The following is a 17,424-nucleotide window of genomic DNA, read 5'->3' on the forward strand; positions in this document are numbered from 1 at the left end:
GACTGTGGTGGCACGCATGGTCTGATATTGGAGTGGCATGTGTGAGTGAAGGCATGGCATGTAATGACATGGCATTAGAATATGTTGTAGTGACTTATGTGTGGCTGTTGTGCTGGCATTGACCAATTGCTCCCTGTCTCTCTCTCTCTCCCATCCTGTCTCTCACTGTCCCACCCTCCCTCCCTCTCCTGCCCTGTCTTTGTGTGCATCAGCATCATCTGGCGAAGGAGAAGGGGCACCGGCGAGTGGGGAAGCTGCATCCCATGGGACCCAGGAGGCTGATACCAGCGGAGCCGAGGGGACCAGTTGGACAGAGGGCAAGTGGATCACTACGGGGGAGACAACTACATTATCATCAGATTCTTCCTCCAATGGTGACTCCCTGGTGGTGGCGGAATCTTCAGGCCCTATGCCTGCACCATTCTTGTCCGCCACCCCCTCACCAGCACCGCCCTCCCTCTAGCTCACCATCCAGTTGCCTGTGCCTGCTCACCCAGGAGGGTGGGCATCTCCTTTACCCCAAGCACCTCTGCCCCTGCGCCAGTCAGCCCTGCTGCCCTCAATGGGGAGGCTATTGGCCTTCTGAGGTCCATCTCTGTTGGGCAGACAACCATTGTGAATGCCGCCCAGGGACTGACATCCCAGATGCAACAGTCAAATGCGTCCCTGGAAGGCATTCACGGTGCCCTGTCTTCCCTTCAGAGATCGTTTCAGGCTCTGGCCTCCTCATTGACGGCAGCCAGTGTTCCTTCTTCTTCCTTTCCCCCCTCCACCCTGTTTCCACCTCCCACATCCCTCTCCCATTTCCCATCCAAAGCACACTTTCATACCAGCATGCATCCCCTCCAACAGACTAAGAGCGCAATGACAATCACATGCACCACAAACGCCACCATCGCCATGCACACACCCACCATTCAGATGAACACAACAACATCCACTCCCTGTACTGACTCCCCAACCCCCTCCCCCTCACAGTCACATCACCACTCACACCTGCAGACACTACGGGGGTCATTCCGACCCTGGAGGTCATAGACCGCCAGGGCCGGGGACCGCGGATGCACCGCCAACAGGCTGGCGGTGCATCCAGGCCAATTCTGACCGCGGCGGTAAAGCCGCGGTCAGAAAAGGGAAACCGGCGGTTTCCCGACGGTTTTCCCCTGGCCTGAGGAATCCTCCATGGCGGATTCCGACCCCCTTCCCGCCAGCCTGGTTCTGGCGGTTTTGACCGCCAGAACCATGCTGACGGGTGTCGTGGGGCCCCTGGGGGCCCCTGCAGTGCCCATGCCAATGGCATGGGCACTGCAGGGGCCCCCTAACAGGGCCCCACAAAGATTTTCAGTGTCTGCATAGCAGACACTGAAAATCGCGACGGGTGCAACTGCACCCGTCGCACCCTTTCCACTCCGCCGCCTCCATTCGGAGCCGGCATCCTCGTGGAAGGGGGTTTCCCGCTGGGCGGGCGGGCGGCCTTCTGGCGGTCACCCGCCAGCCCAGCGGGAAACTCAGAATGACCGCCGCGGTCTTTCGACCGCGGTACGGTCTTCTGGCGGTTCCCGCCAGGCCGGCGGCATCCGCCGCCGGCGGGGGACAGAATGACCCCCTACATCATCAGTCCCAGGTTCAGCCACATGTGCCATCACTGCCACATCACCACAACAGCAGGCCCCCATACATGCACCCCATACACCACATCCGCACGCACCACAACAGTCAACACTACTGCATGCAGCACATCTACCCTACCTGCACACACCACCCCAGCATTCACTCACACATCCCCCCTGCCATCTCACTGTGTCTCCTCCACTCCTCCTCCCAGTACACCTATACGCCCACACTCATCCACATAACACACACTCAGCACACACGTGTCATACACCCACGCACCAACACCCAAACCACAACCACGTACGCACCTGTCAACCATCCCCTCTCTCTCCACTCCCAAACGCCTCACCCATGACCTACCCGCTGCCCCCAAAAAAAGATTCATACATGAGTTTCCCCTGTTCCCGCCCCCTGGTCCAGTCCCTGTTCCCCCAAACGCCCTGCTGCCCTGCCCAGACCCCTGCCTTCCATCTCCCTGTCCTCCTCTGGGCTGAACCATGCCATGCAGACAGCAATGTGCTTTGCTGCTACAACAAGCAGCTCTGCCCCTCACTCCTCCAGTCCTGGTACCACTCCATATGGGTCCCCTGCTGTCTTGGCCTCCACTGCCGTCCCACCAAAGAAGGCAGGAAAGAGGGGCAAAGGCTAAGGCATCCCCCCGAAAGCAGGACAGTAAGGAGGGGAAGCCTGAAAACAAGAGGAGGGACCCCCATACAAACCCTGATCACACAGCCCCCACCCCCTCCATCCCTGAGGTGCCTACATGCCCCATTGATGCCCCTTCCCTGTGGAGGTCTGCACATTGCAGCCAGGAGTCAAATTGGGCACTCCTCAAATGCCCAGTGTGCCTGGGACATTTGGACACTCATGCATTGGCACTTGTGGCGTTATGTTAAAAGTTGTTTTTATTAAGTTTTTTTTTATATCTAGTTATATTTATCTACAATGGCACTGTTGGTGTCAATGCTACATAGCTTGACCTGGCTTTCCTTGTGCATGCATGTGTGGTGAATGTGCATTTGTGCGTGTGTGTCTGTACTAATGTCTTTCCCTCCAGTGTGTTCTAGGCTGGGGTACTTACGGCTGGTGTCTATGTCGGCGTCGCTGGTCCTGGGTGTCAACGGCCAGCAGGAGCATTGGAAAGACTTGCAATTTGCGTGCCATGACGCCTACAGACGTTCCTGTGTTTCAGAAGGTGGGTACTTCCTTTTATGTTGTTTATTTCCGCTATGGTTTTTGCAGCAGTTAGACTGCCCCGCAAGTCCTGGCGGTGTGCAACCTCGTAATACGGTGGGTGGAAACTGTGTGACCGCCGGCCTGAAAAGACCTTCCGCAGGCAACAGCGGTCCGTCCACAATGGCGGCCCAGACGGAAACTTAAGTATGTTCTGCAGGTGCCTTCCGAGTACCAGGCCTGCGGCGATGCAACCGCCATCTCCACCGGGGCGGTCCACTGACCGTCAAACTCATAATGGGGGTCTAGATGTTTTTTCAAAATCACGCTTATTTTTTAAAATTTGTTTTGAAGATTAAACTTATTGGGAAAATTGAAATAATTGGTGTTTGCTGTGACTTTTTTCAAATCCACAGTGGATCGTGCTCCTTGTTATCTGTCCTCAAAAGTGGGGAAGAACCATGCACAGACCTATAACTGACCCTACTGGTACTTCTAAAGTCATCTTTCTATTTTGTTTGCACATTTTATATTCATCTTGTGAAGTGCGGGAGAGTTTGCAGAGTTGTAAGGTGCTGCGAAGATTGATTACAAGAACACAGTAAGTGCTGCAAGAATACAGGGCTACCATTAGTATACAATAAGTGTGTTGCTATAATAAACCTTGGGGCAGATTTAAGAGCCCCTAGTGCCACCTTAGCACCACCATAGCATCATTTTTTATGCTATGGTACCACTAAAGTGGCATTTCCCCCATGCCATATTTACAAAGTGGGGCAATGCATGCATTGCCCCACTTTGTAAACCTGTGTGCCACATTATTCCTGCACCAGGCATAATGTATGCAAGGGGGACATTCTCCCAGTAGGGCGACCGAAAAAATGGTGCAAGGAAATCTCAGAGAGTTCCTTGCACCATTTGTTTCGGCACTTTTAATGTCTGCTCAGAGCAGGTGTTAAAAGGGGGCTTCCTTTATGTATAATGGGCCCCTATGTACTCTGCAGGAGTAGTGCCAAAATGGTGGCACCACTCCTGCAGAGTATATCAGTGGTATAAAAAAATTATGCTATTGTCCCCTACCCTGCGCCATGGTGCACCATATTTTAAATACGGCGCACCTATGGTGGTGGAAGGGGGGTGCTAAGGGGCGTAAGGAAAGTGGCGCTGCACTATGTGCAGCGCCACTTTACTTAAATCTGCCACCATGTGTTTCTGGTGGTTGAGATGATATATTACAGTTGCCTCTCATTTAAGTGTCTAAAACAGGGCCAAATTGGACTTTCACAACTTCTTCTCAGCTTTGATTTATTCTGTCTTTTTTTAATTTCCATTGCATGTTTAGACGCACATTAATCAGGAGTGTCAGTGGCGTTCACCGTAATAGACACAACTGGCCCTCCGTGGCATAGTCTCATTAGAAACTGTTGCGCGTTTCTACATGGATCATTCTTTAAGAGTCTTCTTCTGGTGCTGAGCCGTGGAACATTTCACAAAGAGGTATTTTTGCACGAATGTTGGCCAGGTTGGCACTTATTAGCATAAGCTGGGCTAGGACTGAAGAAGTAGTCACCTCAGGGTTGTTTTCAGAAAATTGAGGGTGGGTAGAACAAAGGTATGATATGAACCACGTCTGGCTGGGCACACTTGCTGTAGGATAGTGATCTTGCTTGTAATGTAGGAAGTCTGCTTATTTATAGCATTTCATGAAGCATGCACATATACCTAAAGGTGAAGAACGATTTTATACGAAGTAGTGGTTAGCATAAGAAATTGGCAAATATACTCAATTTTTTTGTATGCAAGGCTTCACTGCCAGGTTTTGGGTGTGTGGGTGTATGCATGGCTACAATAAATGTTCATACGTACTTCTTCTGTCTATTTATTCAGGCAAGACACCAACAAAATCACAATAACCTGTTCTGTTTTCATTAATCGTTTGCAGAAGATATGGCTCTTCATCAGCAAGTAAACCAACTGCATCCCATTCTATGTAACCATTTTTCTGTTTTTGCTTTTGAGTTGTTCATGCAAAGCCAATTGAGGCCCTGGGCAAAGGGAGTGCCACTTTACTAGGGGCTTACAAGTAAATTAGATATGCCAATTGGGTATAGCCAATCTTAACATGTTTTAAGGAGAGAGCAGTACCATTTTAGCACTGGTTAGCAGTGGTAAAGTGTGCAGAGTCCTAAAGCCAGCAAAGTCAGCATAAACAGGAGGGATGAAGGCAAAAAAGTTAGGTGGGGGGCACACGGAGATTGCCACGTTTAACACAAATGTATGGATGTAGCTGTGAAATTGCCAGGTATTATATTTGGTTGAGAGCCTCTGCTGTTATGAAGACGTGGGCATCATTAGCTTACTGTAGTGACAAGTAACAGAGTACTGTTGCTCTGAATCCCACCCCCCCCAAATTGTGAAACTTACACCATAAACAGCAAGGGGGAGGGAAGCGTCCCTTGAGAGGAGCCCTCCCAGTCCAAAATGCCAGCTTGATGGATTACCAGTTCCTTCCGTGCATCTTTGAATGAAAGAGATGACACGTTTTAGGAGAGAAGCATACAGGCTCATTGCGTCTTTTAGGTTGTTTCATAAGATGGTGTGATGAAACTATTGAATGACGCTGACACATTTCAGATTTTTACTCAGATTTTGAGAAGTCTGGGAGAACTATCCTGCAGAATAATGGCACCTGATAGACATGGAGTGCAGAAGATGTTAGTTGTTATATTGAGTTTGTCACACTTTTTGGGTTTAGTAGGACTGTTTTTCTAGTGGATTCATTAAACTTCTTGTAAGGAGACAGCCAGTGGCATGTCAGTGGAGTGACGTTCAGGATGTGTTGAGTTGTCCTAACGTTGTTTTCATGTTGCAGATAATTTTGAGACTATCATTGTTGACTGGACTAAAATAAGTCAAGTGTGATGTCAGGGTAAGTATGCTGTTCTGTGGGGTTGGGTGTTTTCAGTTTTGAAGGAGATTCTTTTCTCATTCGTTTTACTGAATTACAGGCTTTCAGACTATATTTTCTTTACTATGAAGTTTGAGTTACTGGTTATCTGAGGTAGTATCTGAGTATTGAAAGCATCTTGCTGTATCACGCCCTCCCAAAATCTGACTCGCTGAAGGGAACCTCCGCCAAATTTGACATGTGCATATTTATAGCCAGACTTGAAAAAAACGAGTCCTTTTAATTTCAGAAAGGGTAATAATTTTCCTTTTTTTCTGCTAAATCTACTGGCGTTAAGCCTGGACCATGCTTATGACATTTACGCTAAGGCTTTTTAATACCTACTCTGCAGGCTGCAATAAACCCAAAATGCCACAGGGGAAGGAATTCAACACTTACACCCACATAACCAAGTCATCCAGCCCGACAGGTGCTGTGCTGGCTGTCAATTGCAAGACACATCTCTTTCAAGCCAAAAATCTTTGGAGATCCATGGCTCTGGACCAATCTTCCTTAAGGCTAGACTTCTAATTTTCCACCGGAAAAGAGACTTCTGATCCAGAATGATTGGCCTGAAGAAAGAGCCAAGTCTTCTTGATTTCTGGGATTCTAGATGGCTGTCAATTACTCTTATTCATTCATTGGGGGAGAGAAAGAGGTCTGAGCTTAGATGTCTGTACGGGAAAAAAGTCCACCCATAGATTTTCGGAACAAAGGAATTACCAGAGCTTAATCATTCTGGATCAAAAGTTTATTTTCCGGTGGAAAATTAGAAGTCTAGCCTTAAGGAAGATTGGTCCAGAGGCCCATTGCAATAAATGGGAGCTTCATTTTAATGCTAGCACTTAACAGGCGTTAAAAAATGCCAATAAAAAGGGCACAACGGAATCTCATAGATTCCTTTGCACCATTTTTTCAGCATCCCTAGTGCCGGAATGACCCCCTTGCATACATTATGCCTGGCACAGGCATAATGTGGCGCAGAGGGTTACAAAGTGGCGCAATGCACGCATTGCGCCACTTTGTAAACATGGCGCAGCGCTTTTCCCTTTACAACGACACATTAGCGTCAAAACAATGAGGCTAATGTGGCATTGGAACATCGCAAGGACTCCATAAGTCTGGCTCTAAATATATAAGCAACTGGAAAAGTCGACTTAGTGCAACATTTCAAATCTGAATTACCCATGCTGCCACTACCGAGAGACTCAGGGGATGAATGCTAGATGAATGATACTGGCGGGATGGTAAATCTACAAGTTAAACTCTAAGGAATGGGGAGCTACCATGAGGGATCGGGTTTCCGTTTTCAAAACCACGTGGAATTCCCAATTCTGTGGGGTTTAAAGCATGCATTTGCCATCTGCTACAAGCAGATGGCAAATGTATGCTGTGTCTTCTGCATGGGGTGGGGGTTAAGGGAGAAGTGTGTGGGAAATAGAGGAAGGGAACAGAGGCTAAGTTCTGGCAGGAGGAACCTTTCATTTTCCCTGCTGACAGAAAAAATAGGGATAGGCTTAGCTGCCAGTGCAGTCAAAGCCTCATGCAGATTTTAAGGGTGGAACTACCACCCAATAAATCAGGATTGGTGTTCTAGTGCCTGGGAAAACCGGATTTTGGAACACCGGCCCACTCAGACGCAGAATTCCATGTGCTACTTCGTCTCATCCTGGCTCCTAATCAGGGCCTAAGTGATGTGTACTTGGAATCTCAGATGCAGGGCGCCAGTTGGTATGTTGTGCACTTGTGTTGTAGAGCCAACATTAGCAAACTTGATCTTGATATAAGTAAGAGTGGAGTATAATTATAAATGCCCTTCCAGAGGAAAAGCAGCCTTGATTACCGCTGAATGCTCTTGCCCTTTAAAAAGGTTATATTTAACTGGTTCGGTTTCTCACTTGATGCATCAGGTCCCGGGGGAAATCAGCTGCCTGCAGAAAATGTTTCATTTGAGTGACGTGACTTTGCCCTGTGCCTTGCATTTGGTAACAGGCAGGTTATGTAACATAAATATATACATTGCGCTGTTTTAGCTAGCTGTGTTCGACCAATTGTGGGCTGGCTTTAGCAAAAAGGGGCGCTTTTCTGTTTTCCCTGCGCATTACAAATCTCTAATAGGCGAGTGATACCTCGAATCTCTACCATTGGGAGGGCTTTAAAACAGGGATGGTAGTGAACGGTTTGTTGGATTGATCTAGACGTATTAATTTACGGCAAAATGTGTGATCTTGAGTAAAGCAATGTATTCTTCTGCACCCAAGTTACTCTACATTGGGTATATCAGAAATTAAGGTTTCTCCCGTTATGTCACCTGTGATTAGTTGGATTTTTGTTTGAGGGGGGAGTGAACCCTTCTCATGCAACAACCAACTAAAGTCACTAAATTAACCTGTGTTTAGCCCTTTGGTATGCTGGCACAAACGCAGTAAGGCTTAACTTAAAGGCAACACGTATTTATGCAGCACACAAACAGTAATAAGGTGTTCACACAACACAAGAAAAATCCCATAACAAATCAGAAAAATAGAGTAAGATTAAGCAAGATGAGACACAAATGACAAAAATCTAATCAGTAGAACTGGAGATATGTTTCTTCAAAGATGTAGATAAATATAGCAACCTAAAGCAAAAAATGTCACTCATGGTTGTCTGATCGTGCTAGTCACAAGTTCAGGCCAACTATTACGGAGCATGGTCTGGATACAGGGACCAGGTTAGTCCACCTGAATAAGTTACTTTCTCAATGTGGAGGAGGCCTCGAGGTGCGAAGAGATCATCACAGATGGTTTTTGCTGTAGTGCACAGAAAAGGACTGGCATCACAGACATCATCGCTGTAGCACAAAGATCCTGTCCGGCATCATGGTTGGTTGTTGCTGGATCTTAGCATTGGCTATCACCACAGACTATCATCACTGTCTCATGAAGTGCAGATCTCATGTTGCTGGCTGTCACTGGCAGTCACTGTACCGGGTTCAGCAGAACATTGTGTTCGAGGTTGGCACAAGCCACAAGATCCCGGCAGTTGCGAAGAGCCTAAGACTTCAGGATTTCTCCCTTTTATTCAGAGGAGTGCACTCTGCTGCCAACCAAGGTCTCAGTACTAAGGATTCATCTCTTGAGGATCAGGCAGTCACTTTAGCAGAGGCCAGCAGGGCTCAGGAAGGTCCAGTTGCAGGTCCAGTTGCAGCAGATCAGCTGGGCAGTTGAACAGAGGCCAGTAGAGCTGGTTGTGCCCCTGTAGCTCAGAACAGGAGGTTAGCCAGCTGATCCTTGGAGTCACTCTGCCTGAGATGAGGGACACAGGTCCAGTCTTCCTCCTTTAAGAGCAGGGATGGCCTTCTTCCTCTGGAGTATTCGCAAGAGTGTACTGAAAAGTGGGCTTCAGAGTCCATTTCATGTAGAAGAAGTTTGTATAGTTTCACCCCACAGATGGTTCCCGAATTTCTGTCCTCTCTATCTTGGTCCCAGGATGTCAGAGGTCACAAAAAGGTAGTCTGAAACCCTTCGTAGTGCACTGAGTCAGCTCTTTTGAAAAGTAAGGGGCATATTTACAAGCCACACTACCGTCATTTTGTTTTTTACAGTAATGTGGCATTAAGGAGGCAATTTCCCCAAGCCATATTTACAAAGTGGCACAGTGCATGCATAGCGCCACTTTGTAAATCCTTGCATCAGCTTATGCCTACGTCAAGCATAATGTATGCAAGGGGGGTGTTCCGGCACAGGAAGGCCCGAAAAAATGGCACCATGAAATTTACATTTTGCTGTGCTATTTTTTCCATAATTTTTAACGCCTGCTCAGAGCAGGCATTCAAATCTTGCACCCATTATATTCAGTGGGACTCCCTGTGCTTTGCTGCACTAGTGTCAACATTTTTTACACTAGTGTAGCAAAGTGCCACAATAGCGTCAAAAATGTTGATGCTGTTGTGCTAACAACCACCATGGTGCACCATATTGTAAATACGGTGCAACCATGGTGTCGTTAGGTGCCGGTAGGGGGGTTGCAAGAAAAGTGGTGCATCATCTATGATGCACCACTTTCTTGTAAATATGCCCCTAAGTGTGGTAGGTGCCAGCTCCTCCCCCACCCATCTTGTCAGGGTGGCCCATCCAGCCAACATCCATTCTTCCTTTTTGACACTGTCTGGGAGGACACAAATGCCAACTGCCCAGTACACTTAGGACCTGATTTAGAGTTTGGTGGGCAGGTTACTCCGTCACAAATGTGATGGATATCCCCTCTGTCCTATTACATTGTCCATAGGACATAATGGAATCGTAACAAGGCGGACGGGATATCTGTCACATTTGTAACAGAGTAACCCCATCCACCAAACTCTAAATCAGGCACAGAGTCATGTGACCTAGGACACAGGCTGCAGGCACCAAATGGTTAGGACAAAAAAATTGCCAACTTTCTAGAAGTTTCCTTTTGGGAATTGTAGCTTAAAAAGCGACTTTACCATTAAAGAGGAATTTAAATTACAATGCTTTAGAGACCAAACATGACATTGCTACGTAATCATAAGAAAATTTTATCACTTATTAAATGTAATAAGGTAACCCAATGCTATCCTATGGGAGAGGTAGACTTCAAAGTAGTGAAAAAAGGAATTGGGAGTTTTGCACTACCAGGACATATAAAACTTAAAAATATATGCCCAGCTTTTTAAATACGATGCACCCTGTCCAATGGGCTGTTTAGGGCCTACCTTATGAGTGACTTTTATGTACTAAAAAAGGAGGTGTAGGCCTGGCAATTTTTTTCTTGCAATGTTGAAATGGCAGTTTAAAACAGACCAAAAGGCTGTAATGGCATGCCTGAGACATGTTTAAAAGTGATGCTTAATTGGGTGGCACAATAAGTGTTGCAGGCCCACTGGTAGCATCTACTTTATAAATCTTGGTTACACCGAGCATCCCCTTACTGGGAACATACAAGTACATTAAATGTGCCAATTGGGTGTAAGCCAATTGCACTATGTTTTAAAAGTGAGAGACTTTAGCACTGGTTAGTAGTAAAGTGCACAGAATCCTGAAACCCAACACAAATGGGTCCAGAAACAAAAAATGGCGAAGGGAAAAGATTTTGGGGTAGTCCTGCAGAGAGGTCTAACACCTCAATTTTCAGAAATATCACTTCCATCAGGAGAGGAGAGTGCCAAATTACTGAAAACAAGGCACAGTGCCTAGTCATTGCTTCATCAAGCAAAATACTATTTGCATTGATCATTCTAAATCTGGAAACTGTTCCTGTGACATATAGCATAATTTAAGCTAGTGCTGATTTGTCCAGTTTGAGAACAGTATACTGTAGAAACCACATTAATACTTCAAAATAAATTAGCAGAATTTGTGACATATTCGGTTGCCCAGACCATCACACCTTGCTATTTGCACCATTTGTCCCAGGAAATAATGTGGTGTTATTATGAAAACAATGAGTTTATGGCTATTGTTATACCAGCACTAGATTATCGTAACACAATAAAACATTTAAAAGAAAGTTTAAATTCAAAAACATGCACAGGAATAATGATGCTGAATGTTTTTGGTGGTTACTGCATTTTTAGAGCAAAGGGAAGCATTGGGGTTGAGGTGGGTAAATAGGGTTTGGTTTGGTTTTGGAAAAGGTTATGGTGAGTGACTTGTGATGTGTGTTTGTAAGTGTGTGTGTGTGTGTGTGTGCTGGTATGTGTGTGTGTGTGTGAAAGTGTGAAAGCTCTTACTTTTTTCAAAATGTACTCTGATTCTGAAAAAATGATGCTAATGCCGTAGTATCTTGCCTGAAATTTCCTGTCTTGTGTAAGAAAGTCATCTTAGATGTGGCAGGTGACTGGCCCAAGCAGAAAATGTGTCTCGGCAAGGCTTTATCTGCTCAAACAGACTTTCAGGGGAAAGAAATGGTGCATAAATGCTTAATGTGAAGTGTCATAAATTTTGCATAACACAAAATTTGCAAATTTCACGAGTGTAGATAAAGTTTGTTTCGACCTGGTAACGAGCTAAAGGCTATAACACAGTGATTGTGACAATAATATGCTTTCTAGAGGTAAATAATAGGCTATTGAGCTGATGGTAGTTCAGGACAAGGTGACAATTCATTGGAAGACAAGTATGTGGACTTAAAAGTAAAGCATGGATTCACACAGAACTGGAATAGCATCTGTAGACCGCTAAGCTCTTATACCCCGAGAGACACTTCATTAGCACGCCCACGGGTGGGTAGGTGCAAGCAGTGTTAAACCTCAATTTCATGAGACAATGTGTCCTAGGATAAGGTGCAAATAAAGAAAGACAGACTCAATAAGTTAGTTTTAAGTCAGAATTAGAATTTGCAAGAATTTATTACAAAAATTCAAAGGTACAATACAGGTTAAGAAAAATGCAAATGCATAAAGTCATTGCCATGAAGACTGCCAGTAACCGGGCAACACAGAATAAAATGCAGAGTAAAAAATAAGTTCTAAATGAGCAGCAGAATAAGTAAGAAATTTGACAGCATCCCTAGTGGCATCCAAAAAGTTTCTGACACCCCTACGTACGAAATCCTCTCATAGATCAGAATGAAAACTGCAAATTCATCATGGTGTGAGCAAAAGAATTAGAATTTCAACAAATCACAGCATTGAAATGAAGAGCGTCAAACAGTGGTAAGAATGTAAGCACTAACCCTCCACTGTATATTAGTTCAGCTCCCTTTATGCTAATGCCACTTGGAGATGTCAGAACAAACTACTTACAAAACATTAGTGAACCATTGTGAATAAGTGCAATAATGCACTCATGGGGAAGAACCTTGAAGGAGTTACATTTCTGAGCCTTTGCTTGAAAGTCTTCTTTGAGAACAATGTAATTCAGAAAAAACAAACATGACTTGCTTGAATATGTGCAGCAGAAATAATATAAACAGTGAATGTGCAGAGGGACGCATTCATTTTCAACAAGATAACATTGACGCCTAAGGCCTAGTTAGCATAAGCTAAGAAAACACACTTTTAACATGTCATATCTAAGGTGTTTCAAAGGCAATAGCATCATATATTCGTAGACATGCAGATTCAAGTGTAGATCACTATTCTGCACATTGTTAATTATGAACAAATAATACTAAACACACAAAAGCTTCTACAACAGTAATTGAAGAGGCAGCAGAAGTGCATGTGTTCAAAAACACATGCACAAACACACACGTGCACATGTTCAGCAGCAGTGTCATCTCCTCTCACAGTGTGCCTGTCAGTGCATGTGTGTGCCTGTGTGAGATGTTGTTTGTGCGATGACACATGTGTGGGGGATAAGGATTGTTTATGTGGACAAAAATGTAAGGGTGTAAAGTGTGTTTCATGTGAATGTGACATGGTATGTCATAGTATGCATGCTGGTATGAATGATCATATGTTTGTATGATGCGTGCAAGAGTTTTTCGTGGTGAGTAAATTCTGTAATGGTATTTGTTGTAGGCCTAGCATATTGTGCAGCATGCCGGCATAATCTTGCATAATGTCAGTAACTTTGCATAAATATACAGAATTTCTCATCATTTTTACAAATTTTCACGTAATTACACCAATCCATATTATAAAGATTTGGACACCCCTACTTTGCATATCTGTGATGTAATGGCATGAGTGTGCATGCCAATGTGATATGTGTGGGTGTGTGTGTATGATGGCAAATGTATTGGAGTAACAGTGTGTGTCACCTGTAAGACTTTGTGAGTTTGTGTTGATTGTCTGCTCTGCCTCCCAGGTCTGGTACGTAACTGTGCACAGGGAGCTATCCCTGGAGGCTGCTTGTCCTGCACTGGCGTAGTACTGAAGCAACATAGCTTGGCTCAAATTTAAGAAAGCCTAGTGCCTCCTTGCTCCATATTGGTTCATTTTTATGACCCCAATGTGGCTCAACGAGGCCAAATTCACTGCGCCAGATTTACAAAGTGGCACAATGCATGCATTGCACAACTTTGTAACCCCTTGCGTCACATTATGCCTGCACTAGGCACAATGTATGAAAGGGGGGTGTTCCCCCGTTAAGGAGACTGCAAAAATGGTGCAGTGGAATCTACGAGATTCCATTGTACCATTTTTTGTGGAATTTTTTAACACCTCCCCAGAGCAAGCGTTCGGAGGAGGCTCACCATTATTTATAATGGGCCTTCATGCACTTTGCAAGATTAGCACCAACCATTTTTTGAGCTAATCCTGTAAAGTACAACAATAGCATCAAAAACATTGACGCTATTGTCCCTAACCTGCGCCATGGTGGACCATACATTTAATACGGCACACACATGGTGGCATTAGGGGGGGCGCTAACGGGTACAAAAAAAGTTGTGCTGCATATAATGCAGCAGCACTTATCTTAAATTTGGGCTCCTGTTTCATGCAGAGATGGGTGCAAGTCTGAGAAGTAGACTCAAAAATAGTCAACAGGCACCCATAAGCCTCATCTGCATGTCCAACCGCAGCTTCCCTATCCAACCGCAGCTAACAACTAAAATATTGCTTAACATCCCAGGTTGGCCCCGCCACCACTCCTGCTACATACCAGAACCCCCATCTACACAAGGACCCACACAAGCAAAGGAAATAGCAAAGATGCATTTAGTCCTGTGCTAGGGCTGAGGAGAGCAACCCTCCTGCATGATGCTTCCTCAGCATTTATAACTCACAGCCTCGTAAAAAGGCAAGCCAAACTAAATTGTAAAAATAGAGACTAAACACTGATTTGAATGCTAGGAGCAACAGGGAGTCGGTTAATCTGTCGCCAGCATGATTCTTTCACAGTCCCACCGTTTTCTCCACCCTAGTATCTAACAAATGCATCACATTAAACAAACGCACGCAAGAACAGCGGGAGAGCTGGGAACATGAAATGTTGCAGGTTTAGAGAATTGACAACTGACTGCCTGGCGGAGAACATGCTCACCCGACTCCTCATTATGCCTAAGGTCTCTGTCAATATAAACTAGAAAAGCAAGAGATGAAGATGCACAGAGTTACAACAATGAGGGGTGGAGTGAGGCAGAGAGTTACAGGTGACATGTTATCACAGGATGGCCAAGTTAAAAAGATGCTGTTAGCACTGGTGTAGCATTTTTCTCATTAGAATAATATTTCCGTATCAATATGACCCTTTTACAATTGAAACAATAATGCTGGGGTGCATATAACTGTATTTTCCTGGCATAGGCGAAGCAAGGCCTCAACTCCATCTTCTTTCTTGGAGCCTCCATAATATCCACTGTGTGGATATTTCTCATGGAACACAAAAGGATGATGGACTGAGTGCTGACCAATGCAAACAATCGTCCCCAGTCACGGATCTGGGTTTAATCCATACTTCTTTTGCTCACCATTCCACCCCAGTTTGGACCCAGACATATGCAAATCAGTCTTTACCCTGTTCCTCATGGGAACAGTCCAGCCCGACCAGCCAGGCCAGGTCCTCCCTGGACCGGAAACAAGCATCCTGGGACTGGTTTCAGGGTATCACCCTTCATAAGCCAGGCTAGCTTGAATCCAGTGGCACAGTGAGCACAGACATAGACACCACATGCACCAAAATGTGCACTGGTGTTTGGTGATGACATGCTGTTCTCAAAGAACTCCAAAGAAGGACTTTAGTTGCTTTTCAAAGCTTTTCCTGCTCGCTCACCATACCCTATTCATTTATGAGGCTAGTCATTGTTTATGTAACCAGACTTGTTTTAACACCTCCGATTACAATAGTTCAGAGGGAGCATATAATTAATCATTTAGGGGAACAGTGCAAGCATGGTGGTATTACATAATGTTTATAATGCAGTATTTTGATTGGTCAATGTGTTGCTACATTTGCTCACCCTATGCTGATTGTGCTATTTTCATTGCATTCGTTTTAAAGCGTATCATAAAAAGCCATGGTTTTGGGGCTCTGTGTGACACTTTTCTGAGCCTCTAGGGATACTGCACCATTTTCTATTGCTGAACACTCTGGACTTAGGGCCAGATGTATGAAATGATTTTGCACTCGCAAATGGAAAAATCGGCCGTTTGCGAGTGCAAAACCGTGGTCTGCGATGCATGAAATGCATTCACAGACCACAACTAAGAAATCGCTAAAATAGCGATTTTTAGCGTTGCGACCTGGAAATTTCGAGTCGCAATTTGCGATTCGCAATTTCCAGGTCGCAAGGCTATTCAGGAAAAAATTGCAAATTGCGATTTTCCCAAACATGGCATTTTGCACTTGCAAAATACCATGCTTTGCAACCAGGTGGTAACCTGGTGCAAAATTTAAAAATGCAGTTAAACTGCATTTTTAAATTAAACATGTAAAGCACACATGCCCTTTTGGCATGTGTGTACCTTACATGTTCAAAAAATAATAATTGGGGTGCAGGAGAGGGGGCCTTAGGCCCCCAGCACCCTGGCCTTTTGCATTTCCAAAATTGCGATTTCTGGTTCAGAAATCGCAATTTTGGAAATGCAAAAAATTCGCAGCTATGGGCCAACAGGCCCATAGCTGCGAATGGGGCGGGTATCGCAATTTGCGATTCGGTAATAGCATTTGCGATTTTTTTTAGAAATCGCTATTACCGATTCGCAAATGTGATACATGGCCCTTTGCGAGTCGGTAATAGCGATTTCTTAAAAATCGCTATTACCGAATCGCAATGGCCCGTGATCATACATCTGGCCCTTAGTCCATTTTTCAGACTTTGCTGATGCTGCTTCTATTTTAAATGCTACGAGCTTTCATACACTTAAAGTTTGATGACTGATTTGTCAAGACTGACTATTCCTTTTGCCTTCTATATTGCACTTTAATATTTTTAATAAACCTTGATGATTTTCTAAATTACTGATCTCAAACCATTTTGAGCAAGCCTTTATGTATTTACTATATTTTCAAACTTTATTTTGAATCTTATATTAGGGACACATTTCCTCATGTATTCTTCAGGACAATACAGTCCCTGGCCCCACAAGGTGCTATGGCTGTTATGTAGATCATCTTAGGTGTAAAACCAACACCACCCACGAGACACTAGTCATGCATACTTCATGGCGTTTGGGTGGCAAAAGCTGCTGAATCCATTGAGCAAACACAATTGACTGTATTAAATCACACTCAGAACCCACAGATGTTTTTTTTTTTTCGTTTTCATCAGAGGCCAGAGACTGAAAGGGCACACAACCAACATTTTATCCTATGTGCCTCCTTCAAAGCAGGATTGAAAAAAAGAAGATGGGGGCTGAAAGATTGCAATGTTTAAATGTGCAAACACCGATAACTCATAGGCTTTCAGTCCACACAGTCCATTCATGAACACAAAATTATTCGATGCACTTACAAATCCCACAAAAAAAGCTCAAGTGGGGAGCATACCAACGTTAGCCAGTCAAGTTTTGCTTTATTCATTTCTGCTGATAGATGGAGGTCTGTGGTTGTATTATCAAAAGTGCTCTAGGGTGGAATGGATGTGTCCCCACTTTTTATGCCCCTAGTGCACTTTGATATTAGGGAAGGGCCCCTGCTGCACGTACCGCCCTTTCTGTGATGTAATCACGCTGAGACACGTGTAACACCATTTTGATCACAACGGAGCATTCCCTCTTTTGCACGGAGGTGTAGCACCATGCAAATGAAGAAGCACGTTGCCTCTGCGCGTGCACTTTATATAGACCCAGGTGCCGA

The sequence above is a fragment of the Pleurodeles waltl genome, chromosome 4_2 (genome assembly GCF_031143425.1).
Source record: "Pleurodeles waltl isolate 20211129_DDA chromosome 4_2, aPleWal1.hap1.20221129, whole genome shotgun sequence".
NCBI lineage: Eukaryota > Metazoa > Chordata > Amphibia > Caudata > Salamandridae > Pleurodeles > Pleurodeles waltl.